Here is a 26,366-nt window from a genome sequence, read left to right as displayed (position 1 = left end):
TTGACTAGTGCCCCATATATGCACAACACTCCAAGACAGGCACATGGCATTGGCAAGATTTTGACGTGGATTAACAAATGGCTCAAAGACAGGCAACAAAGAGAGTATTAAATAGAGTACATTGTGAATTGGAAAAGGTTCTCTTAAGAGCACCACAAAACTATCTGGACCCACCCTGTTTGTGATCAACATAAACAAAATAGATGAAAACATATCGAGCCACAGTGTCAAGTTTGCAGACGACACAAAGATATTTGGGAAGGTTGCAAGTCAGGTATATACCAGCCATTTTTGTGATGTTACACCACCAACATGAAGGACATAACTATAAGCTCACCAAGTTATCATGCAAAACAAACACAAAATATTTCTTCACACAGAGGGTGGTAGACCCTACGGAACAGTGCACCAGCCCAAGCTGTGGAATCAAGAACAGTACTGTGCTTCAAAATACACCTGTAGCCCTTGACAAATTTTCAAGAACAATGGAGGACACCTCGCAGGCCACTGGCCTCCTTCACTCGGCATTACCACTTCTAGTGGTGACCATTAGGTAAACAAGATAAATGTTGAATAGCAGTAGCATGCACCTCTCACACCAGTGTCCAGGGCTTAATTGCAGGCCTGCGGCAGATGTGAAAGGTGTCATCCAGTGTGATCCTTCCAAACATGGCAGTGTTTCCCTGGTACTGTAATCCAATTTTACTCCTCTACTAACACTGGGCAATGAAAGTTATAAAAGGCCAACTGCTCAAATAGCTATTAAGCTGATAAATGATGGAAATGATAAATTGAAAAACAACAAACTTACCGTCCCCAGCGAGTGAAACATATGAAACTTTTCTTGTCTTTATTCACTTGAATGATGTAGAACTTGTTGTTGTTTGGCCAATGTTGGTTTGGTTCAGCATACATGAATAATCTTCATGTATAGTTGCCTGATTTATGAACAACAATAAGAATCTACTACTGTTATTATATAACACAGACAGTGCTGTATTAATTTCACAATCTATTTATATAATTTTGAACTTTTCTACCCTAATATATGAGAGAGATAGAGATGTTAAAGATGTATGAAAAAAAACACAAATAACTGGCAGACAACACAACCAATACATGGTCACCTTTACCTTAGGATATGTTCTAAGAAGAATTTCATCAGGTTTATATTTCTTCTTTTGTCATTCTGTGGCTCAGATTCCTTGGCCTCATATGGCTCGTCTCAACTGAGTATTTTCACTCTCTCTTCCTCTTGAGCTTCAGCTGGCACTTCACTGGGTATAACAAACGATATATAATTATTCTTTACAGGTTGAAATACAATATAGAAGATAAAATAACTCAACTTTTGGATTTTCAAAAGTATTCAATTAAGAGATAGGAAAAAGTGGTGGTATAAGTACAGTACTGTATAATATAACTCGTCTACAGTGCATCAATAGGACTTCTCACAACTTCTGAATGCTAACACGATTTGGGGTTTACTCATCCTTATCATCATTGCCGTTTTACAGACATATTCCATGGTTGTGCAGGCTAGCCATGGCTATTTGATGGCAGTTCTCCATGTTCTCTTGTTAGGGTTCTTGTTTTGATATTGTTTCTTAAACTTCTCCCCATGACATTGTTGGTCTCCTAGCTCTCCTCCCCTCCACATTGTTGGTCTACTCTAGCTCTCCTCCCTCCACATTGTTGGTCTACTCCCTAGCTCTCCTCTCCTCCACATTGTTGGCCTCTCCTAGCTCTCCTCTCCTCACATTGTTGGTCTACTCCCTCTCCTCTCCTCATTGTTGGCCCTCCTAGCTCTCTCCTCCCACATTTGCTTCTCCAGCTCTCCCCTCACATTGTTGCTTCTCCTAGCTCTCTCCCTCCACATTCTTGTCCTCCCTAGCTCTCCTCCCCTCCACATTGTTGGCCTACTCCTAGCTCTCCTCTCCTCCATTTTTCTCCTAGCTCTCTCCCATTGTTGCTCTCCTACTTGTCCCCTCCCATTGTTGGTCTACTCTAGCTCTCCTCCCCTCCCACATTGTTGGCCTACTCCTAGCTCTCCTCCCTCACATTGTTGGTCTACTCCCTAGCTCTCCTCCCCTCCCACATTGTTGGTCTACTCCTAGCTCTCCTCCCCTCCCACATTGTTGGCCTACTCCTAGCTCTCCTCCCCTCCACATTGTTGGTTTACTCCTAGCTCTCCCCTCTCCTCCCATTGTTGCCTACTCCTAGCTCTCCCCTCTCCTCCACATTGTTGGCCTCTAGCTCCTCTCCTCCCACATTGTTGGCCTACTCTAGCTCTCCTCCCCCTCCCTTCTTTAGCCTCCTAGCTCTCTCTCCTCCCATTGTTGGCCTCTAGCTCTCCTCCTCCCATTGTTGGTCTCTCTGTCTCCTCCCCTCCCATTGTTGGCCTACTCTGCGCTCTCCCCTCCCCATTCTTGGCCTCCCTAGCTCTCCTCCCCTCATTGTTGGCCTCCTAGCTCTCCTCCCCTCCCATTGTTGGTCTCCCCTAGCTCTCCTCCCCTCCACATTGTTGGCCCACTCTAGCTCTCCTCCCCCTCACATTCTTGCCCTCTAGCTCTCCTCCCCTCCCATTGTTGGTCTCTCCCAGCTCTCCTCCCCTCCCATTGTTGGTCTACTCCTGCTCTCCCTCCCCTCCACATTGTTGGCCTCTAGCTCTCCTCCCCTCCCACATTGTTGGTCTACTCCTGCTCTCCTCCTCCCACATTGTTGGCCCACTCTAGCTCTCCTCCCCCACATTGTTGCTTCTCCTAGCTCTCCTCCCCTCCACATTGTTGGTCTCTCCTAGCTCTCCCCCTCCACATTGTTGGTCTACTCTAGCTCTCCTCCCTCCACATTGTTGGCCTCTCGCCTCCTCCCCTCATTGTTGGTCTCTCCTAGCTCTCCTCCCTCCCACATTGTTGGTCTACTCCTAGCTCTCCCTCCCCTCCCACATTGTTGGTCTACTCTAGCTCTCCTCCCCTCATTGTTGGTCTCTCCTAGCTCTCCTCCTCCCACATTGTTGGTCTCTCCCTAGCTCTCCTCCCCTCACATTGTTGGCCTCTCCTAGCTCTCCTCCCCTCCACATTGTTGGCCTCTCCTAGCTCTCTCCCCTCCACATTGTTGGCCCCTCTGCTCTCCTCCCCTCCACATTGTTGGTCTACTCCTCTCCTCCCTCCCACATTGTTTGGTCTACTCTAGCTCTCCTCCCCTCCACATTGTTGGTCTACTCTACCTCTCTCCCCCCTCCCATTGTTGGCCTCTAGCTCTCCTCCCCTCCCACATTGTTGGCCCCTCTAGCTCTCTCCCCTCCACATTGGTCTCTAGCTCTCCTCCCCTCCCACATTGTTGCTTCTCTAGCTCTCCTCCCCTCCCACATTGTTGGTCTACTCCTAGCTCTCCTCCCCTCCCATTGTTGGTCTCTCCTAGCTCTCCTCCCCTCCCATTGTTGCTCCCTCCTAGCTCTCCTCCCTCCCATTGTTGGTCTCTCTCCTAGCTCTCCTCCCCTCCCATTGTTGGCTTCTCCTACTCTCCTCCCCTCCCACATTGTTGCCCTCCTAGCTCTCCTCCTCCACATTCTTGGCCCCTCCTAGCTCTCCTCACTTCCACATTGTTGGCCCCTCTAGCTCTCCTCCCCTCCCACATTCTTGGCCTACTCCTAGCTCTCCTCCCCTCCCATTGTTGCCTCCTAGCTCTCCTCCCCTCCCACATTGTTGGCCCCTCCTAGCTCTCTCCCCTCATTCTTGGCCTACACCTAGCTCTCCTCTCTCCCCTCCCACATTCTTGGCCCTCCCTAGCTCTCCTCCCCTCCCACATTGTGCCCTCCCTAGCTCTCCTCCCCTCCACATTCTTGGCCTACACCTGCTTCTCCTCCTCCCCTCCACATTCTTGGCCCCTCCTAGCTCTCCTCCCTCCCACATTCTTGCCCCTCCTAGCTCTCCTCCCCTCCACATTGTTGGCCTCTGCTCTCCTCCCCTCCCACATTCTTGGCCTACACCTAGCTCTCCTCTCCTCCCCTCCACATTCTTGGCCTCCTAGCTCTCCTCCCCTCCACATTCTTGGCTCCCCACCTAGCTCCTCTCCTCCCTCCACATTGGCCCTCCTAGCTCTCCTCCCCTCCACATTGTTGGTCTACTCCCTAGCTCTCCTCCCCTCCCACATTGTTGGTCTACTCCTAGCTCTCCTCCCTCCCACATTGTTGGTCTCTCCTAGCTCTCCTCCCCTCCCATTGTTGGTCTCCCTAGCTCTCCTCCCCTCACATTGTTGCTTCTCCCTAGCTCTCCTCCCCTCCACATTGTTGCTACTCTCTCTCTCCTCCCCTCCCACATTGTGCCTACTCCTAGCTCTCCTCCCCTCCCACATTGTGTCTCTCCTAGCTCTCCTCCCCTCCCACATTGTTGGCCTACTCCCTGCTCTCCTCCCCTCCCACATTGTTGGTCTCCCTAGCTCTCTCCTCCCCTCCCACATTGTTATTTCTCCCTAGCTCTCCCTCCCACATTGTTGCTTCTCCTAGCTCTCCTCCCCTCCCATTGTTGGTCTACTCCCTGCTCTCCTCCCCTCCCATTGTTGGTCTACTCCTAGCTCCTCCCCTCCCATTGTTGGTCTACTCTAGCTCTCCTCCCTCCACATTGTTGGTCTACTCCTAGCTCTCCTCCTCCACATTGTTGGTCTACTCTGCGCTCTCCTCCCCTCCCATTCTTGGTCTACTAGCTCCCTCCCCTCCACATTCTTGTCCCTACTAGCTCTCCTCCCCCATTCTTGGTCTACTGTCTCTTCCCCCCACATTCTTGTCCTACTAGCTCTCCCCCCACATTCTTGGTCTACTAGCTCTCCTTCCCTCCACATTCTTGTCCTACTAACTCTCCTCCCCACATTCTTGGTCTACTAGCCTCCTCCCCCCCCACATTCTTGGTCTACTAGCTCTCCTCCCCCACATTCTTGGTCCACTAGCTCTCCTCCCCCTCCACATTGTTGTACTACAGCTCTCCTCCCCTCCACATTCTGGTCTACTAGCTCTCCTCCCTCCACATTGTTGTACTACTAGCTCTCCTCCCCTCCACATTCTTGGTCTACTAGCTCTCCTCCCCTCCACATTGTTGTACTACTAGCTCTCCTCCCCCCACATTCTTGGTCTACTAGCTCTCCTCCCCTCCACATTGTTGTACTACTAGCTCTCCTCCCTCCACATTCTTGGTCTACTAGCTCTCCTCCCCTCCACATTGTTGTACTACTAGCTCTCCTCCCTCCACATTCTTGGTCTACTAGCTCTCCTCCCCTTCCCATTGAAACTCATGCAACTCTTCACCCAGTTGGTTTCCCCCATTCTCTCCATATGACCAAACCATCTCAGCCTTCCTTCTCTACCAATACTCTAAGCTCTGAATATTTTTTCCAATCTTTCAATTTAACATTTCACATCCACCTCTCCATTTCAGCTCACTCAAGCCTCAATTACTGCCCTTGTTTCACTATCGTATAACATCACACTTTTGACGCTTGACAAGTTATTAAGTCAATAATTTACCCACCGAGTACAAACAATAATGATAACTTACTCGTCCTCGGTAGTCTTGCGCTTGGTGGCTCCTCTCCGCCCTCTTCCTCGCCCACGAGCCATCTGAAATACCGTATACTGTACATATAGTGGACCCGAGTCACTAGTTATGGTATATAGTACAGTAACAGATTAACTAGATACAGTATAACTTTAATAAATACAGTACAACAATTTAACTAGATACAAACAATTTAATCAAGTACCTTAGCAAACTTAATCTGACCTGACCTAACCTAACCCACAGGTAGCATTAAGGTGTTTAATCATCCTGTGGTAGGGGATAATCTGCAGGTGATCCATAACCACTAGAGTTACTGCACCCAAGTTTATTAATATTATGTTTATGAACTATTTCCCCCCCATTTATTGAGTACCGCTTACCTACTGATGATTGACTCTCCACATATCAATATTCAGAATCCAATGAAACACGCAGACACACAACTCGTAGATAACTCGTGTTCATTTCCTTGCCTATCTCCTTTTTGTACTATAGTTACCCCGAAATTCCTTGTTAAAGAACCCCCCCCCCCCTCCCTCATGTAATTAAATGTTATGATTATTTATACTTTATACACTATCTAAGGGCGGATCCACGAATATAAAAGGGGGGGGGCACTGTAAACCATTCCAGAATTATTTTTTGGGGTTGTTAAATCTGACCAATATTATGGACATTTTGAGGCCATTTTGAAGCCATGTGCACTTGATATTAGGAAATATTATGAGGCCAGTAGTAATTACATTTTACTATACAAAAATACCCGAGTACAATACTTGTACTTTTTTACTTTTATCCTCTTCACCACTGATCGACTCGTTAGCCGCTTGGGTGATCGGTCACGTCTCTGTTACGCACTGTTGGCAAGTGCTGGGCATGCACCGGCTCCTGAATGTACCTGAACCCGCTCCAGTGTTGGTCAAGTCTGGTCTTGAAAGAGTTCACACTTGGTGCCGTCACAACACTCTCTGGCAGATTGTTCCAAGAGTTCACAACTCTCACTCCGAAAAAGTTACCCTCACAGGTTTATTTATTTAATTTTTTTTTTTATTGGGCACTCCCCTACATCCTTGTGTAAGGTGAAGCGCAGAAGCGTTTACAGCGCCCAACAGGGAAGCATGCTAAGTTCATGAGTTAAGGGCGTAGAAGCCTGTAGAGTCAAGGCTTGCCTGGCAAGCGAGATGTCACGGGTTCGATTCCCGGCCCGGTGGAAGTTGTTGGGACTTACTTCCTAGCCCCCATTAGTCCCTGTTCACCTAGCAGTACAGTAGGTACCTGTTGTAAGTCGAAAGTTGCGAATTCGTATTCAGGGAGTTGTTGGAGCTTCCAAAAACTTGATGACATAAACCACTGACCCCCTCACAGTTTTCTGGACTTGTGGCTTCTTCAACCTTGAGCTGTGACCCCTTGTGGGGTGAGCGTCCGCCAGCTCAAGGTAAGGACACTCGACTGAGTAGTGCCCGTCCAGATGTTTATACACCTCAATTAGGTTCCCCCTTGGGCCCCTTGCCCGTCTGTAGTATAAGCGAGGCAATTGCATTAAAGAAAAAGTATTGCAATTTTCTGGCGAAAAGGGGGTCCGCACCCCCAGGACCCCCTAGATCTACCTCTGCTATCATCTACATTCTACGCCATGATGCACTGTACTGTGCCACTTGTGGACAACACACACGCCTCAGGTTCGGACCGAAGCTGATATACAACCTGATTTAATAAGTCAAGTGGTGAGAGGCAAACACGATACTGCTTTGTGTGAACTTCATACAACCTAACTGACTCAGACTTACAGGATGTAACCCAAGGATGGCTGTTGTGGAGGGAGACGGGACACACACACACACACACACCGCTCAGCGCATTCCATCGTCAAGCAAGAGTGGCGTAAAATCATGCAATGGATCAACACCGCTCTCTCTTCTCTCACACGACTGAACAATTCCATCTTGGAAATACCCTGGGATATCAAGTCATCCTGTATTGCGTACCCTGGGAAATAAAACCTCTCTGTATTGTGTACCCTGGGAAATAAAATCAAACTATATTGTGTACCCTGGGAAATAAAGCGACCCTGTATTGCGTACCCTGGGAAATAATGCCACCCTGTATTGCGTACCCTGGGAAATAAAACCTCTCTGTATTGTGTACCCTGGGAAATAAAATCAAACTATATTGTGTACCCTGGGAAACAAAGTCAAACTATATTGTGTACCCTGGGAAATAAAGCCACCCTGTATTGCGTACCCTGGGAAATAAAACCTCTCTGTATTGTGTACCCTGGGAAATAAAATCAAACTATATTGTGTACCCTGGGAAACAAAGTCAAACTATATTGTGTACCCTGGGAAATAAAGCCACCTGAAATGTGTACATTTTCAGGGTGCCTTTTCATATATATATATATATATATATATATATATATATATATATATATATATATATATATATATATATATATATATATATATATTATATATATATATATATGCAAATAAATCACTGTAGGTGCGCGTGATCCAGGTATATGCTGATAACCACAAGGAAAAAGAAAACACGAAGTTCCCAAGCGCTTTCGTGTACATAACATAAGAACATAAGAAAATAAGGAGTCTGCAATAGGCCGGTTGGCCTGTGCATGGCAGCTCCTGTCGAGAGTTACTACCACACTCTATCATCCATGAATCTATCCAGCCTCCCTTTGAAACTTTCCAGCGTTCCAGCACTTACTACAAGGTTGCTAAGCTTGTTCCACTCGTCTACCACCCTATTTGTAACCCAGTTTCTTCCTATCTCCCTCCTAAACCTAAACTTATCCAACTTGAATCCGTTGTTCCGAGTCCTATCCTGCTCGGATATTAAAAGAACTTTATCTATATCACCTTTATTGATTCCTTTCACCCACTTGAATACTTCTATCATATCTACCCGCACTCTTCGTCTTTCTAGGGCAGTGGTTCTCAACCTTGTTTGCCCCATGCACCCCTTTCACCATATGTCAGAATGTCATTCCCCCCTTCTTTCCAAGATTGTCTGCCTCAAAAAGTGCATTCCAAATAATATGCATATAATACTGAAAATCCTTTATTTTTTCCATATTAGTATCAGTTCCCCTGAAAACCTGAGGGGGGAAAATTCCCCCCTGGTTGAGAACCCCTGTTCTAGGGAATGCAAGTTTAGTTTCTTTAACCTATCCTGATATGGAAGGTTTCTAAGTCCCGGAATCATTTTCGTCATTCTTCGCTGCACCGACTCTAGTGAATTGATATCCATTCTATAATAGGGGCACCAGAACTTAACCGCATAATCGAGGTGCGGCCTGACTAGCGCAAGATATAGTTGCAATAAGACTTCTGCACTCTCATTACTTACACTTCTAGATATAAAACCCAATACTCTGTTTGCCTTATTTCGAACATTAACGCACTGTTTTCTAGGCTGTAGGTCCGGGCTTACAAGTACCCCTAGGTCTTTTTCAGAAGTCGACTTCTCTAGGTTGATGTTGTTAAGGCTGTATACATTGACAGTATTTGTTCTTCCAATATTAAGTACACTGCTCTTGCTGGTGTTGAATTTCATTTGCCATTTTTCAGACCACCCCTGCAGTTTATTTAGATCCTCCTGTAATGCATTTGCATCCTGCCCTGAATTAATCTGCCGCCCTATTTTGGTGTCATTCGCAAACTTGCTTATGTCACTGCTGATCCCAGTATCTAGATCGTTTATGTAGATTATGAATAAGAGTGGGCCTAGTACTGACCCCTGGGGAACCCCACTGGTTACACGACCCCACTCAGATTTAACACCATCTACGCTGACCCTCTGCGTTCTATCGGCGAGCCATGATTTTATCCAATTTAAAACTTTCCCCTCGATACCATGAGCCTTAATTTTTCTCAGAAGCCTCTGATGCGGTACTCTGTCAAATGCTTTGCTAAAGTCTAAGTAAATAACATCGTAATTTTCGTCATTATCTACTACCTCGAAGACTTTCCTAAAAAATGTCAGCAGATTTGTTAGACAAGATTTTCCCTTTGTAAACCCATGTTGAGAGTCGTAAATTAATTTGCTTTTCTCTAAATGCGATCGGATGTTATCTGCTATAATTGATTCAAGAAATTTCCCCACTACTGACGTCAAACTGATTGGCCGGTAATTTGACGCTGATGCTCTGTCTCCCTTTTTGAATATGGGTACTACATTTGCCTGTTAACACAAGTCTGGCACAACTCTGGTGTCTAATGATTTTGTAAATAAGTTTACGAGGGGTCCGCTAATCTGTTCCCTACACTCTTTCAAGACTCGAGGGAAAATTTCATCCGGCCCTGGGGATTTTGTCTTCTTTAGTTTATTTATCTTCTTAAGAACATCCTCTTTTCTGATAGTGATATTCTTTAATTTCTCTTCCTTTCCCTTAAATATGAGTTCCACCTCTGGAATTTCATCGCGAATTTCCTCTGTGAAAACTGATAAGAAGTAGCTGTTCAATGCTTTGCTCATGTCATCACTGCCATTTATCACTTCTCCCCTCCCTGACTTTAAAGGCCCAACTTTGTCCTTGACCTTTGTTCTATATACCTGGAAAAATCCCTTGGGATTCGCCTTGGATTCTCTTGCTATTTTGATTTCATAGTCTCTCTTTGCTTTCTTTACATTTTTCTTAACATTCCTAGATAGTTCACTATACCTATTTCTGAGCTGCTCCTCCCCTTCCTTTAATTTCTTATATATTCCTTTCTTTATTCCTATGTCATGTTTAAGTTTTCTGGTCATCCACTTTGGCTCATTCTTATTTGACCTAATTTTTCTGTATGGTATATTTTGTTCTTGTGCTTTATGTAGTATACTAGTGAATATATTATAGTCATGATCAATTGTTGTGTCACCTATGACCTCACCCCTTCCTACTGGTGACTGACGTGACTGTTCCCAGGTGACCTCACCTAGGTACCTTCTTAACCCCTGATAATCCGCCAACCGAAAGTTTGGAACTCTGACCATATTGTCATTGTTTTTCGTGTCCCAATTTAGGGTGAACCTGATTTCTCTGTGATCACTGTTACCTAGTTCTTCCCCTACTGTGATATCTCTGATAATATTTTCTTTATTTGTTAATACTAGGTCTAATATATTGTCACCTCTAGTAGGTTCTGTAATTAGTTGTTTCAAAAAATTATCCTGTACTGCGTCTAGGAAGTCTTCAGATTCATAGTCACCTACAATGTTGTCCCAGTCAATATTTCTGAAGTTGAAATCCCCCATAATGCACAGGTTGTTATATTTTACTGCCCTACTCATTTCCTGAGCTGCTTCCTTCCCAAGACTTGGAGGCCTGTAAATCACTCCCATAATTAGTTTTTCTCTTCCTTCCGTGATTTCTACCCATACAGACTCCGTTCCTATTTCACCCTTTATTGAATTATTAATACAACATTTTAATGTATCCTTGACGAAGAGTGCGACCCCTCACCCCCTTCCCTGTCCTTGTGAAAAAGGTTGTACCCTTCTATGTGGTACTCTGATAAAAAAAATTTGCTCGCCAGATTCATCCAAGTTTCGGTGATTGCTATGACGTCTACATTCTCGGTACATACAACCGCTCTCAGCAAGTCTATTTTATTTCGAACGCTCCTACTGTTTGTATAGTATACATTTAAACCTACTCTTCCCTGGTCCTGTTTTACCCCTTGTCCTGAGTAACCAATTTTACTTCCCAGGACCAGCTTGTTTTTTGACTCCCACTTACCCCGATCTCTCTCCACTGGCGATATCCCTCCTCCTAGTCACAGGCCTGGCATTTGACATTATTAGGGACCTGCCACTCTTTGCCATAAACAGATAAAATGTACCGGGAACTTTCCCCCCACACACTCATCATTCTCTCACTTTATGTAACTTGACAAAACCTATGACCCTTCAGGCTTTTACGCCCTTAATGTACGAGTCATAAAGGCAAGCATGAACTTTTCATACTTCCCTGTTGGGCGCTGTAAACGCTTCTGCGCTTCACCTTGCACAGGATGTAAGGGGGTGCCCAATAAACTAGCCCCCTCGGGGGCAAATCTGAATCTGAATCTCTACTGGCGAAACACCCCCCCCCCCTTTTGGAGTAACAATTTCACGCTCCAGGGATGCAGACAACGTCTTTACCCCCGCACGAGACAAGTGTACTCCGTCACGACTGTACAGGTAGTCGTTGCCATAGAATCGTTGCCAGTTATCAATGAATGCCCAACCATTGTTTGCACAATGTTTTTCCAGTCGGCAATTTATAGCAATTGCCCTGGACAGCCATTCACGACCAACTCCTCTTCTAGGCAAGACACCACATACTATCGGGATCCCTCCCCTATCTCTAATCTTCCCCAGCGCCTCCCTATACCTCTTGAAAAGTTCCTCACTCCTAACCTTTCCTATGTCGTTTCCTCCTACACTAAGGCACACTACTGGATTGGTACCCTCCCCTGACAAAACCCTGTCTAACCTCTCAGCTACATGCCCTATCCCAGCCCCAAGAAAACACACCCTAGTCCAGGGTGGCATTTTACTTATAATATTTCAGTGTGGTTTTGTCTATGGGTTTCTTTTCGACGGGTTTGTTATTAGTCTAAACAAACGTGTGTGTGTGTGTGTGTGTGTGTGTATATGTATGACCTGTAATGGTCAGCATGCTCGCCTGGCAAGCGAGCTGACCCGGGTTCGATCCCCGGGCAGAGTGAAACTATGGGCAAGTTTCTTTACGCCATTTGCCTCTGTCTAATTGGGAACCAGCTGGATGTTAATCTATTTGCGGATCATATTCCAGGGTAATGGTTAGCGAGTGCAGGTGACGAGTTGTCCGGTCTTCTCGGACTACTCCTTGATACTGGGTCAAGCAGCTCGTTAACTTAGGGTGCAGCTGTTGTATTGGCGACAGCTTCTACATCTTAAACAAATTCACGCCTTTGGGCCGGCTATCGTTACGTGATGGGCAACCATTGTTGTGTTGTCAGTTTAAGTTATTTTCGATATAGTATCCAATTGACTTTTAAGAACAGAGACTATCTATCTACTATATCCATTTAACATATATATCGAACCAAATCGCTAATTAACTAACTAGCCATTAACTATATTTAATGTACTGTATTACAAAAAAAATTGCTTCAAGTCCTTGTGTTTGTAGGTGGGGGAAGAGCAGCGTCTGGCAGCTTTGTGTTTTGGAAACGTTGCCAGGAGTTTCATTGATCTGCCAGCGACTATGTGGCGCTGTTAGATGGATATTTATTCAATAAAATCGTCATACAAGTTACATTGATTCAGCATGAATAAATGGCACGCAGAAGATAAACAATATACATACACTGTACGTATACCATGTTTACGTGTGCAGGTATACAAACAATGTACTGCACAGAGACAGTGCAGGTACACAATGATAGAGAAGGAATGTGTCTATGAAGGTTAATCTTCAGGAAAATAAGTTGGGGTGGAAATTCCTCAGGTGATCCTACGCCTCAATGGTCCCATAATTTTAATAGGTAGGGATAGCGTTTGTTGGTGCTCCCTGACTCGTAAAGATTTAAATTTACTGTTTTTTACGATACCTGATGAACCAATGTGAAGTTTGTGTGAAACTTTACTGAATAAATAATTATATATGGTGGTGTCAACACGTCGCTCGAGAACCTGGGAGACCCGCCCCCTTCCTCTATACTGAACTTACCTTTCCTAGGACGAACGAGATCGTGCGGAACACATTTCAAATTAATTCCTTGAATCTAATTGACCCACCAGACTTTTTCCAATATAAATTATTATAAAAATTTCATCTTTTCTATTTACAAATGCACACCCCACTAAACTGTCGAATCTCAATCTTTTAGCTAAACTTGACCTTCAATTAGTTATGTTCCGTAATGAATTTTGTTTTTAAATATCACGTAGTAATACTGGTGTTTAGCTAAAATGTGTTGTTGCACTTCGAGGCATGTAAGCGTGTACCTTGGTTAGTAATTACAATTGCTACCAGTCTTTAAAAATTGAGTGAGATACAGCTTTATCATGTTAACTCAGACTGCCCTTCACTGTACTAGGAATAATATTTCCTCCGTGGCACCGGGCCGTCGCCATGGTTCTGTCAATACAACATTAACTCCGTAATACAGACGTGTTCCCAGCTACAACTTGTAAGACCTCACCGGTGTAGTTCAGGTATTTTTACATGGCAGTATGAAACTTATGTATGACATTTAACAAAAAATAATAATTTCTCAGGGTCACGCGGTACAATAACAGCACATGGTCAAAAAACTTATCATCACAGTCCAAAAAGAATAATCAGAAATGCCAAATACTGCACCGACATGAAGCTGGACCCATGGTGTGAGGTATTAGCACATACCTTTTACAGCAGCAGAAGACACAGCACACAGAGCTATCTTACTCACACAACCCTGAGCCGGGTGGAACTAGTCTTCCCAGTGGCTCGCCACAGCCGCCGCCTGCAGCTTGTTGAGGGAGTTGTAACTTGTGCTGCGCTGCTATCAATTGCTACACATACACAGCACACCACACCCTCCCTACAGTATCAGTTCATAGTGAAAATAAATAAATTCCGAATGTTCTATTATATAAGAAAATTTCGTGAATAATAAAATTACACTAGCTATTCAGTAAAGGGTACATTGGCACCTCAATATGAAGGTTGAGTCATGCTACTCGCTGCCATGGCCCCTGTAAAATCCTGCTCCAGCTTGTTGGGCGCTACGAAAGTCAACACGTTATCTGGTAGTGAAGATATATAAGATAAAAATGATAACATCTTTGATTAAGACGTCTGAATATGGCTTAAAATTATTTTGATGGCTTAGTTTGATCAGATACGTTCACTCAACAACAGTCAAAACAGTGACATATTCAACAAGTAATAACAACCTATTAATCATCCTTGTCACTCAGCATAGAAGCGTTTGGAAAATAGTCACTAGTTCAGTTTGATCTTGAGTTTGTTAATAAATAAGTGTCTGTAAATTTGATGTCATATTTTCAGATTGTTTTTAAAGCAAGTTGTTTCTATATATCTTATCATATTTAGCAGTACTGTACTTAGTTATTTACTGTTACCATTGTTTATATACTTACGCTGTCTATCTATAGTGTTTAGCGGCACTTTATGTATATGCTGTATCAATGTGAACTTCTATGATAATATCTATCTATGTACACGTGTATGAGCGGTTTCCTACATGATAATTTCCAACCTAACCAAAAAACCTACCTAACTTTCTAGGCGGGGGGCGGCATATTAAACAGAATGAACTTACTTTGATATCTTGTACCAATGAAAGCAACTTTCTAGAAGCGGCATGGTGTAATTTTACGTTTTTTTGTGGACGTGAGAGTACGCTCCGACCAATCTGAAACACACGAAGAGCACACGACAACAGACACAACACGTGCGAACACTGCAAATATTACGACTTAATATTTAGGGTATACTATTATTTTTTTTTTCGCTTGAAAAGCACGTCGATGCATTATTTTATGGTCATGTGATCAGTTTTGGTCGTGTTTTATCCCGCAATTTTCCTCTCCCTTTATATCCTGCCCACTTAAGGTGATTTATGATCGTAGATAGAAAAAACTAAAAAAAAGGCTCATAAATAATATAAAGAGCTGTAGCATTTTTATTACTTACTATCATCTAAAGAATTTTGTGAAAAAAAAAAGAAATCGAACAACTCCTGGCGTTAGCCGTCTGCCGTACTATATCCTGGCAAATGCACATCATTATAGCACATAACTACTTGAGTAACATGATTTAATTAACTTTCGAATACGACGACTTAACCCATTCAGTACGAATACTTAGTTAACCCCTTGAGCACCATGACCAAATTAACCCCTTGAGTACAATGACCTAACACCTTGAGTACCATGACTTAATTAACCCCTTAAGTATGATGACTTAATTATTCCCTTGAGTCCCATGACTAAATTAGCTCATTGAATGCGATAAATTAACTCCGAGTACAATGACTTTGTAGTGTACAGTATGTGGCCAGTTGTCAAATTCTCTTTAGTTGTCTATTACCTCTTCGTATGGGCTCACAAACGTACGTACATGTAAGATATCTCACACTCAGGGTTGAGGTAGAATAGAAACTCACAATGCGTTTTCTGTATATATATTGTTGTACAGTGCAGTGCTAGGGAGTTACTAGGTGATGAGAAGCTTTCTCAGAGGTCCTGTTGGGCGAGGAGCTTACTGAGGGAGCTGGTTGGTGAGGCGCTGTAGAGAGTTGTTGCTGGTCCAGTCGATGCGAGTAGAATGATGTCCACGGTTCCAAGTTTAGAAGCTCCAAAAGTTGTTGGTAGTGAAAGGCAGGGCGGGGAAGATGACAGAGGAAGGAGCAGGAGGTTAGGAAGGGAATTGTAGTGGGAGAGATAGTGCCGTGGCTTTACACGACTGCGTTTATTTGGTTAGCGCATAGCGCACGTATTGGGTTTTTGTCTGTGGTTGGTGTGTGATCCTCGGGTCACAACTCCTCGGATTGTGTCAGTTCCAAGTTTAGAAGCTCCAACAACTTTCCCTGAATACGAATTCGCAACCTTTCGATTTACACCAGGTACCTACTTTACTGCTAGGTGAACAGGGACCAAGGGGGCTAGGAAGAGTGTCCAAACAACTTCCGCCTGCCCGGGAATCGAACCCGTGACATAGCCTGCCGTGTATTTATACGATTCTTCAGGATCAGGAATCAAGGTGCGCGGGAGCCAATCACGGAGGAGAACGCGAAAGGTGTGAAACTCCCTGATCCTGGCAAGCTGTGGAAGCCTGGACCCCTCCAGGTGTTGCTATATGTCTGTCCGCATCCGAGAGTAAGTCGGTGGACATCACTGGCTGTATGCTGATTGGCCGGTAAGCAGACGGCGGGATCAGTCGGCACTTGTAGGGGAGAGTATCCACTACAACTTAACCCCTTGAATACGATGATTACACCCCGAGTCCCATAACTAAATTAACCCCTTGAGAATTTCAATGACTTGGTGAAGCCCTTGAGTACAATGCTTTAATTGCTTGAGTATACTGTAAGGTTGCCAGGCGACCGATATAGAGGATTGTTGGATTGTGCCTATTTCACTGCCTCGCCTTGTTATCCCCGAAAAGCTGTATGGCTCACCCACCATAGAAAACGGAACCTCTCGGACTTTCAGAGTTCGCAACGTCACTTCTGCCGCACAAATTCAACAGCAGCAATCATGCCGAGCACTTCCTCAGTTTTTGGGTGTTTATCACAAATTAAAAACAAGGATGATATAACTTTCCATCTCTTTCCGAAGGATAAAGATCTGAGAAGATGGATTCACTTGTGCAAGAGGAGAAAGACTTTATAAATGCTGAAAACAGGGCCGGATTCAGGAGTGGGCAAAGTGGGCAGCTGTCCAGGGGCCTCCACATATTTTTTTTTTTTATTGGGCACTCCCCTACATCCTTGTGTAAGGTGAAGCGCAGAAGCGTTTACAGCGCCCAACAGGGAAGCATGCTAAGTTCATGCTTGCCTTTATGTCTCACGAGTTAAGGGCGTAGAAGCCTGAAGAGTCAGTGGTAGTCATCAAGTTATTGGAAGCTCCAACAACTCCCTGAATACGAATTCGCAACTTTCAACAGGTACCTACTTTACTGCTAGGTGAACAGGGACTAATGGGGGCTACGAAGTAAGTCCAAACAACTTCCACCGGGCCGAGAATCGAACCTGTGACATCTCGCTTGCGAGGCAAGAACGGTACCGCTTCTACCACCGGTCCCCCCTCCACATATTACAATATTTTATTAATTTGTTTATTCATTTGGATTATTTTTATTTTCATTCTTTAAAATTCATGTTTATCTACTCTATCACGTAAAACTATATTCAGCAAGAAGCGTGATAGTGTAGTGGATTCCTCCCCTACTAACGCTGTTTGTCCTGAGTAGCCGACCCAGCGAATTCCCGAGTGTATGCCTCGTGGTCTAGGTCAACCAGCGCCGCCTGACATGACGGAGGTCAACTATTAAGCCATGCCTACCTCCGCTATATAAGACCTGACCTCGTGGTGACCTATCTCTCTTTCTTCCTACTGCCGCATCAAGTAACACCACCTCCTCCGCTCCTGCCTGGCAGCCCTCGCTCCCGCCGGCGAGCATGGCGACCCACAAGCTGGTCCTCCTCTGAGCACCCTCCCCAACCAGCTCTCTCTACATCACGCTTGTAACCACGCTGCCACTTCCCAGCACCAAGCTGCATTGTACAATGTACATCCAATACAACATTGTGAGTTTCCTTTCTCCATCCCATCCTGAGTGTGAACCAAATATCACATAACCCCACAAATGGTGACCCCCGGAGTGACCACTTACACAGGATGGAGGAGAAACATGAACCAAACATCTCGTACCCCACAATAGAAATTAGGCTAGCTACTCCTTGAAATTCATGAATACCTGGTTTTCCTATGAACCGTATATTTTTAATGAATGGTATTGTTTGTGTTGCTAATAATATATTTAGAATTCCACAAACATATATTGATTAAAAATGAACTACATGGAATAACGAAATTGAGATTAAAAAAAACAAATAAAATATTTTTTTCATTATCACTTCCATTACGAATGCCACCAGGGCGCTGTGTTTGTTGACAGTCGGTCTGAGGGGGTTGGGTCGTGTAGTATCTGCACATCGGTTGTCATGTGTACACTATCAATAAGTATACAGTTAATTAAAAATTTCTCAATGTTCTAATTTCCTCAATATAACTGCATATAGCTTCAAAATTCTCCAAAGAAGTGTTCAAATTTCAAAAATTTCCCGGGGGGCTTACAGAGCCCCCCGGAACTCCCAGATGTTTAGGCTCGCTTCACAAAGAGGCTGCCCATGGGGCTCCACAGGTCTAAATCCGGCACTGGCTGAAAATGTCTTAATGTGCAGTTTGCATATTGAGAATTTGAAATAAAAAGTGCTTGGACTACCAGTACCATGAACACTTATAAGGATTAAGAATGAAGCAATGTCAATAATACAACTGCCATGCTCAAAAGGTATGCCTAAATTATTTCAGCCTAGACTTGACCAACACGAGCAGGTTCAGATACATTCAGGAGCCGGTGTATGGCTGCATGCCCAGTACTTGCCAACAGTGCGTAACAGAGACATGACCGATCGCCCAAGTCGGTTAACGAGCCGATCAGTGGTGAAGAAGATAAAAGTAAAAGTACAACGTTAAAATATGAGTTATAACACAAGGTAGTTTGCGGCTTATCCGAAATTAAACGTACTCCAAAACAATTTAGAATAGCTTTTATATATTTCAAAGAAGCAGCAAAATATTATACACAGCTTCTTTAGAAGTAGGATCAGTTTTACTTTCTTCATTCACAAGTTTGCAAATGACCGTTATCATTAGATAAGAACACTTTGTAGTTGAATGCTGAAGGGAGGTGTAAGTTACCACGCGGGAAAGCAACAAATATCACGTCTGCATTCATAATTTTCATGTGCTTATTTTCACATCACTTGGTTAAGTTGAAAAGCAATACTGTACTTGTATACGTACCAGTACCACATGTTCGTGGTCCTCCATCCTAATAAGATGATAAAGGGTGAAATGTTAAATGATTTGAATAAAAAAAAAATATATATATATTCACAGACTGCGATAACGTGTGTAGGGGTATCGAGATATTAATGTTGTCTAGCACTCAGGATGGAAGGAAACTCTAATGTGGTTTTCTTGTATAATATATAAGTTATATGATAGACAGTCTGGTGCTGGAGGTGCCGTGTGGTGGGGCTGCTCAGTAGAAGATGTTCGGTGAGTAGCGTGTTGAAGGAGGTAGATGTGCAGGAGCTTCGTTAGGGAAGATGTTGCCTGTTGCTGGCCTCCTGGTTGAATGAAATGTTAACAGCGTGGAGCTTGCTGGAGATGTTGCTTGTTCAGGAAAATGGGCAGAATGAATCTCAATGGAGAGACAGAGCTTATATACACCCAGCAGCAGCCGCCAGTCCTCTATGAGTCATGTTGGGAAAACCCGAGAAGTAGCCGGTGACTAGTTCCGTTGCTAAGATACGGTAACATCTGGGGACAGCTCTCGCTTGGTTGCTAGGGGAGGCGGCACATTGGAATGCGATACGCAGTTTGTAGGGGAGACGTCCACTACAATACTCCCCCTCCCCTCCAGGCGCGGCGGGAGGCTGGATGTTGTCCGGGTTGTGTCCCACACATAACACATACCGGGCAGGTGTATGTACGACTCGACCGCTACGTGTAACAACTCCGTCCAGTGACACAAAACCTGTGGGAGAATTAGGAGGAGAAAGAGGGTTTGGGATTAGAGGAGGTTGTACAAGCAATGGTTGTTGTGCTGGGGGTTGGCTGCTGTGTGTCGGAACTTGTAGGGCGTAGTGTGTGAGTCAGGAACCGGCGCAGCAGCGGGTATGGAGGAGCAGAACTGCTCAATGGTGTCCATCCTGCGGTTCAAAATTTGCAACAGGTCCTTGATGTCTTGTGAGGTATTGCTCGGCTGAGGGGTGTTGACCCGGCTTACAAGTTCGATGGTAGGTACTGGTGTGACCGTGGCGGCAAGGGGTGCAGCAGCGCACTCGTTAAAAATTCTATCTGCCGCGGTTGCATATAGTTCCGGTGTCGTAGAGTAATCTACTGCGGACAGGATGTTGCGTACTTCTGTGGGTAGCTTTTGTGCGTGAAGCTGGCGCAGGATAGAGTCGGGGAGTCTGTCTGTGTGACGGGAGTTCAGCCGACACATCTCCTCCCAGAGACGTCCCGGGGTTGAGTTCCCGAGGGAGGTAGAGGATAGATCTTGCAGGAGATTGGGGCTGGTCTGTTGATAACACGTCTTCAAGGCAGCCCGCAGGGTAGCGAATTTGTTGTGATCTGGAGGGTTGGAAATGGTTTGTGAGACCCGCGTGGCCACTTCCGTGGGTAAGGCACAGAGCAGGGCGCAATACTTTTGCCCGTCGGTCGCTCGTGAACCGGCGAGGGCTGCTTCCACATGGTCAAGCCAGTCCTCGACGTTGTGGTTGAAAATCGGCAGAGAGATCCGTCCGTCCTCCATCCTGTGTGAGTGCTTATCTCCGGGAGTCACCATTGTAGGGGTATCGAGATATTAATGTTGTCTAGCACTCAGGATGGAAGGAAACTCTAATGTGGTTTTCTTGTATAATATATAAGTTATATGATAGACAGTCTGGTGCTGGAGGTGCCGTGTGGTGGGGCTGCTCAGTAGAAGACGTTCGGTGAGTAGCGTGTTGAAGGAGGTAGATGTGCAGGAGCTTCGTTAGGGAAGATGTTGCCTGTTGCTGGCCTCCTGGTTGAATGAAATGTTAACAGCGTGGAGCTTGCTGGAGGAGATGTTGCTTGTTCAGGAAAATGGGCAGAATGAATCTCAATTGAGAGACAGAGCTTATATACACCCAGCAGCAGCCGCCAGTCCTCTATGAGTCATGTTGGGAAAACCCGAGAAGTAGCCGGTGACTAGTTCCGTTGCGAAGATACGGTAACATCTGGGGACAGCTCTCGCTTGGTTGCTAGGCAACGGCACGTTGGAATGTGATAGCAGGTGGTGGCTGCTACGCAGTTTGTAGGGGAGACGTCCACTACACGTGCTTATACATGCACCTTAAAACTGGAAATTAGGAACTGTAATCTGAGTTTAAAGTTTCGTTGAGTATTATTTATATTATTAGATTGCTAATTTTTCTTTTGTTCAGATTCATTACTCCCTAAAGCTGTGCTGAACCGCTCCATAATTATTAAATACCACATTAAATCTTTCTTCACGGGTCTCATACCATTTTCTGTTGATATGTCACTGTTGGTGATTAAGAATTTAATGTTGTCATACACCATTATTAGAGACTAATATATGTGGTAAAAGATTTGATAAGGAGGTTTTGTAATATTAAAGATATGATTTATTTCATTGTACTGTAGTGTGAGAGCTTGAGTCCTGAGAGTTGAGTTGAGGATAAGGAATATGTCAGCCGTGAGCCGTCTGCTCCAGCACCACTTAATTAAGAGATCACATGTACAGCACCCTGTATCAGCCCCTACATGCAACAATAAGGTGAAATTTTATATTGCTCCCGTGGTAAATAATTGCTTATGTGGTTTGCTCTTATTCTCTTATTTGTGGATTTTCAACAACAGGACTCTTTGGAATTGCACCAAATTTTCAGGAGATGCTGTTTGGATGATACTAAGTAAGAAAATCGAAACGACAATGCACAGAAGCTATTATAAGAACCTTACCTAACCCAAAAAGTTAGGTAAAGATGGGTAGGTTTTAATGGTTAGGTCAGGTTCTGTTAGATTCTGTGCGTTCTAGTTTTCATTTGGTTAATATGGTATTCATTTCATGGGCAAATGCTTCATTTGGTAGAACTATACCTCTAGGCTCTTTCTTAGCGGTGCAATGGTATGGCAGCCTGATCAATGCTTGATGTTGTTTTCCCTCTTTATTTATTTCAGTGCAACAACCGAGCCGCTTGGTTCAAGTGTACTCTCATGTCCACAAAAAAATTTAAATTACAACACATAATAAGTTCTTTCTGTTTAATAAGCCTGGGTGGTGAAGACCCCTGGCTGGAAAGTTAGGTAAGGTTAAGTCGGTTTCTGTGGTTAGGTTGGGGTAGTCTTCTAACAACACATCGGCCAATTGTGTTTCTTATCAGTTAAGGTTCGGTTCAGTTTAATTTAGAAATAACCTTGTTTTAACTCATTTTACCAAACTATTATAATGTAATGAGGGGGATTGAAGTGTAAGTATAGATATAATATTTAGTTGTAGGATTGGAAAGTGAGGAAGTTTGGTAGCGTGGCCGGTTAATTATTTAACTGTTTATACTTTCTTAGGAGAAATTTTTCTAAACACCAATTCTAAGTACAGCTATTTATTATTTACTCAATGACACAGACACAATACTGTAATAGAACATTATATCGAAGTTACTAGAACATTATATTTACGTTAATAGACACCGACTCTCGGACACAAACATAAAATGAAGACACTTCTCACCGTAAGTAACTTACCCTATGGATAGCTCTGTCAATGACTCACGTGTGACCTGAGGGAGGCCCAGCGGGTGCTGCTGGACTATGTCTCCTATGGGAGACTCTGCTAGCTGGAGACGCGGTGCTGGGATGGGAAGTCTCCCTCCCGACCTCGACTAGTGAAGAGCGTGACTCTGTCTTCAGTGATGTGAAGGTAATGCACATGGAATGAGCTGCAGGGCCTTTATATTAGAGGAGAGCCGGCAGATGACCTCTCCCAATTAACACTAGACTGGGTGTGTCTAGACAGGTGTACTGGCTGGAGGAGTTGCTTCTTGAGTCACACGGTCATGTCGCAGGGTTAAGCTAATCGCGTGGCAGTGAGAACTCTGGGTTAATGTGACTGACCTCTCCTGACAGCTGTGTTTGCCCAGGTGTGGTTGTAACACGGTCATATCGCAGGGTTAACTCAAGTACCTTGTCTGTGACCTCTCCTGGGTCAGGTCTTACTGTCACTGTAGGGTGTGTTAACCTATGTGGGTTACGTGGGCACCTACTTACTGTTATATGTGTTGTTCTTCTCTGGGCTGTAAGCTGTGGTCTGACAAACAATCATTACAATAATGTCCACTGCAAAACTGAAAATTGCTGCTTTTTAAATTATTTTTCTTTGAAAATTCGGTGACTGGTATGTCGTGAATAATTACCTCCCCTTTTTGTGTTTAGCATCATTCAAATAGTATCTCAAGAAATTTTGGTTTAATTCCATAAGTTATTTTTACTGTGAACCATGTTCTCCACCTTTACCAAGGCTTGCTTTAGGAGCCAAAATATATTACTTTGCTTACTTTTACTTTTATCCACTGATCGGTTCGTAGCCACTTGGGCAGTCATTCAATTCTCTGTTACGCACTGTTGGCAAGTACTGGGCATGCTCTGGCTCCTGAATGTATCTGAACCTGCTCCAGTGTTGGTTAAGTTTGGTCTTGAAAGAGCTCACACTTGGTGCCGTCACAACACACTGGCAGGTTGTTCCAAGAGTTCATAACTCTCACTCTGTAAAACTTTACCCTCACAGTTTTCAGGACTGTTGTACTGGTGGCTTCTTCAACCTTGAGCTGTGACCCCTTGTTGGGTGGCGCTTCTGCCAGCTCCAGGTATGGACACTCGACTGAGTAGTGCCCGTCGAGATGTTTATACACCTCAACTAGGTCACCCCTTGCCGGTCTGTAATATAAGCTAGGTTTTAATGTCCCAAGACCCCCTTCTTATTGTAAAACTATTACCTTCAGGAACTATTGTATGGAAACATTGACCAGACCATGATTGATCAGGAAGTTGATCATTCTTTGAACTGAGTCAACTCCTCTGAGATGCTTAAATTGCGTAATGATGTCTTCCAGTCAATTTCAGACTGTTATTGTCCAGAGGTCGTGAAGTGAATTCCAGTACAATATGACTCTTTGGTATGATGACTTCTATAAGCCTCCTTCGTAGGGATTGTAGAAGTGCTAAATGAGATTAGTGCAGGTGGTAAACAGACCGTACTAGATCAGAGTACTGTACTGTATATGACTACACGCAATGCTGTTGTTTGTTCACTGAAGACACGCAAAGTTGAATACTACAGAAGTCAAGAAGCCTCTTGTGGTAGTGATAAGAAAAATTGTATGCAGTTATGAATGGGCTGTTGGGTCTGAGGTCTGGAACTACTGTGCCTTCTTCCACTTCCTTGTTTTTTATGAAAAAGATATCACATATAAGAAGTTACTTTGATCTTGTTTCTGTAAATGAGGAATTTTCAGTTGAGTTTCAACCGAGATACACCAAAGACATCACTCTTTCATTGTTTTGTCCTGTAGGGCTGAACAACATTCTGGGCTATATCAGAGTTTTGAAAAAGACTATTTGTCGCCTTGATCCTATTAATGTATTTGAAGGTGGCGGCACACTGGGCACTTTCCTCTAAACATGTTTGGCAAATACGGTCCGGCCAGCAAAACAAAAGAGATGTTTTGCGTCACACTGGGATATTTTGTTGGTGCGTCTGCCCAACGCAACGAAAACAACAAAAAAACGTCTAGACGAGGTTCGCCATGGATCCCGTTAGTACAGTTGAGGCCTTGCAGGATTGTACTATACTGTAGTTCTTCAATTGCTGAAGCAAGTGAGGTGTCTGCAAAAGCTAAAGAAAAAACAATGGGTGCATTGTAAAGTTTCTGTAAAAGTGCCAGCGTCTGGCTGGTCAAAGAAGGCCCTGAACAATGATTTAATACTGTAATACTAAAGAAGTTTTACAGTGACCAATAAATAGAAATATGTCACTGTTTGTGTGTTATATTTTTAATTATTGTTTCATGATTTATCTAAATTTTTACTTGAAATTATATGAAGCTCATTTGAGCACTAATCTGGCCAGCAAAGATCCCCACCAAACCATTGTCCATTTCTAGCAACAGCAGAAATCCTGCTGCCTGCTGGACCATCAGGCCAACGGCCAGCAAACGGGTAACATGTTTAGAGGAAAGTGCCCAGTGTGCCGCCGCCTTTAGGAATCGCTCGCTTATGGACATGCGGTAGACTTTATTTGCACAATCATAAATACCTGTACTTGTATTGTAAATGTTTTGCAGAGGGTAATTTTATGTGATCTGAGAAACAGGCTTCATTGCGTCCACTTTTTAAGAAACTTGGTCTTAATACTGAAAATGTAAAATTTTCATCCGGTCTCTAATCTCTCATTCTTATCAGATCATAGAGCGTGCTATGCTGGATCAGTTACTTCCTCTGTTAAAGAGATATGGAGTGATCCCTCTGGTCCAGTCAGCCTATAGGAAGCATCATTCAACTGAAACTGTTTGTGAAATTCATAATGATTTGGTAATAAACACGTGCACAGGAAGTCCTCCCTCCTGGTCTTGCTGGATCCCTCTGCAGCCTTTGACACTGTGGATCATCATTTATTGCTTCAGGATCTTTGGTCGTTTGGTGTCCGTGATGATGCACTCTCACTGTTTGAGTCTTATTTATCAGAGTGATCTCAGTGTGTGATAGTTGGTAGAACCATTTCAAACCTGGTTCCTTTGCAGTTTGGAGTCTCACAGGGATCAGTTTTGGGACCATTTGTGTCTATAGTTTATACCAGTAGTCTTGCATCTTTGTTGGATGCTTGTGGTGTTGCCTTCCATTTTTAAGCTGATGATACTGTACACAACTCTATGTACACAAATGATAATGCTCAAGGATACTAAGGAGGTAATGAAATCCTTGATGTCTGAGCTTAAAATTTGGATGGCTAAGAGAAAACTTAAACTGATGATGGCAAAACCGAGATCATCGTCATCTGAAGAAATAGGAGGGATGACAGCATACTGTAGATGATTTTGGCTCTTTAAACTTTGGGGAAGAACTCAGTCCTGTCAGTTCTGTTCATAATCTTGGAATGTACATTGACTCAAAATTGAATTTAAGAGCATATAAATTCAGTAGTTAAGAGTTGCAACTTTCATATTTTAAATCTATACAATATGCTGTGAAACAGTTTTTGGATAGAGTGTCTTGGTCTTATGACACTTTTACATTCACTTATTTTGTCTCAGGTTGACTATTGTAACTCATTATGGGTCTGCCTACCTAATTATCTCCTGAAGAAACTAAAGACAGTGTTGAACAGGGTAAACAGGCTTATTTTTGCTCTCCCACCTCCCCATTCTTGATCGAATTGCACTGGCTTCCGATTAAAGCTAGGATCGAGTTCAAACTCTGCCTAATGACTTTTAAGGCACT

At 43.9% G+C, this 26,366-nt stretch overlaps 1 long non-coding RNA gene across 1 annotated transcript; it reads right to left on the bottom strand.

The window, feature by feature from the left end:
• Positions 1-849: 849 nt before the first annotated feature.
• Positions 850-14,062, bottom strand: LOC121859469. Its single transcript, XR_006087646.1, has 4 exons — positions 13,927-14,062; positions 5,547-5,608; positions 1,134-1,277; positions 850-938 (listed from the first exon to the last, which is right to left on the bottom strand). It is a non-coding gene; the product is annotated as an uncharacterized LOC121859469 (long non-coding RNA).
• Positions 14,063-26,366: the final 12,304 nt, after the last annotated feature.

The sequence above is a fragment of the Homarus americanus genome, unplaced genomic scaffold (genome assembly GCF_018991925.1).
Source record: "Homarus americanus isolate GMGI-L3 unplaced genomic scaffold, GMGI_Hamer_2.0 scaffold7626, whole genome shotgun sequence".
Lineage (NCBI taxonomy): Eukaryota > Metazoa > Arthropoda > Malacostraca > Decapoda > Nephropidae > Homarus > Homarus americanus.
Note: the sequence above shows the minus strand (reverse complement) of the source record. Positions and strands in the feature narration are given on the sequence as shown.